Below are 1,415 nucleotides of genomic sequence, written 5' to 3' on the forward strand. Positions count from 1 at the left end.
CCCCGTGAACTAGATGCTTCGAGGTTCTTTCCGAATGATTCTGGTTCAATAGTGCATCTTTTTATATTTTTCTTCGGATGTAGAATCATCCCCTTTTATGTTATGCCACCAGTTATCGATCGTCCTGTACATTCAAATTATTTATTGAATAATTTCCCTTTAATTTAATTGTTCTTCTACACGTGGAAATTTTTAGACAGAGACAGCTTACTCGAAAAAGACGCCGAAAAGATACAAAATCTGTGAACGACTTTTTTGAAGGGATTTATGAGGGAGTTGTTAAACGACGTTGCCAATCCGTGGTAATAAAATGAAGCATTTCAAATGACGGAAATGTAATTCGCAAATGGACCAACCCCCACGCCGAAATCTAAGAGGCTCACTTGCGAATGTTTCTCTGGGAACAGAGTTAAATGCTGATACGGCAAAGTGGAAGACGGAAGGAAAGGGGAGGGCGGACAGACTGAATTTGTCAGACTAACAAGGTGCTAGCTTCTCGCCGCGGCGCGCCTCGACATCTGTAATACTCAAAGTTAATTTCCAACCGCTCCGAGAGGGTGACACCGACTACTCGTACACAAGAGGCGAAACAAAGATCGGACTGTTTCGCGAGTTTCGATTTTTCAGGCCCACAACTCTCCACAAGCTCTCAAAAATTCAAATTCCTCCTGAGAAGTCCCTTCTGCACGTAATCTGCAGTTAGACTATGTCATAAATAATTTTTAAACATATCGACGGCAAGAGATATATGAATTTCCTTCAACAGCGAGAAAAATGAATTTCCTCCAACAACAAGAAAAATTAATTTCCTCCAACATTTTTTCATTAACCGCCGTATAGAAGAATTTGTATAACAATGGGGTGTACGATAAATTTCGAGCTCACCTTGCGATAAAAATTCAATGTATGGAAAAAGTGGATGAAAATAAAAATGGTACGGTGAAGAAGGGTGGAAAGCAACAAAGGAACGATTGCCGTGACATCGTTACCTAAAATAGAATATCGCTACCTAAATATCTAAAAAAAGAATTGGCACACACAGGAGGATATAAAATTTTAAAATCTAGTGACCACTGAGCAGAAATGTTTCTATAACAAGGATGCGCGCCAATAAATGTCTCGTTTGTCTGGGAATGAAAATGGAATGTATGGAAAAAGTGAATGGATAAAAAAAAGAGTAAAGGTGGAGAATGGACCGGTGAAGAAGGGTGGAAAGCAGCAAAGGAACAATTGACGTGAAATCTGGTGTAAAATCCTTCGGCGACCAAAAGCCACGATTACCTTGGTTGCGGAATGATCGGAGTTTGAGGTTAACAAAGTCAATGGAAGCATCAGTTATCTCGTCGTCAATCTGACCGAAGGTAGTCTACGTATATCTGGACGTAAAGGGGGCGGGTGTCGGGTGCGGGGGTGTA

Source organism: Lasioglossum baleicum, chromosome 11, assembly GCF_051020765.1.
Source record: "Lasioglossum baleicum chromosome 11, iyLasBale1, whole genome shotgun sequence".
Classification (NCBI taxonomy): Eukaryota; Metazoa; Arthropoda; class Insecta; order Hymenoptera; family Halictidae; genus Lasioglossum; species Lasioglossum baleicum.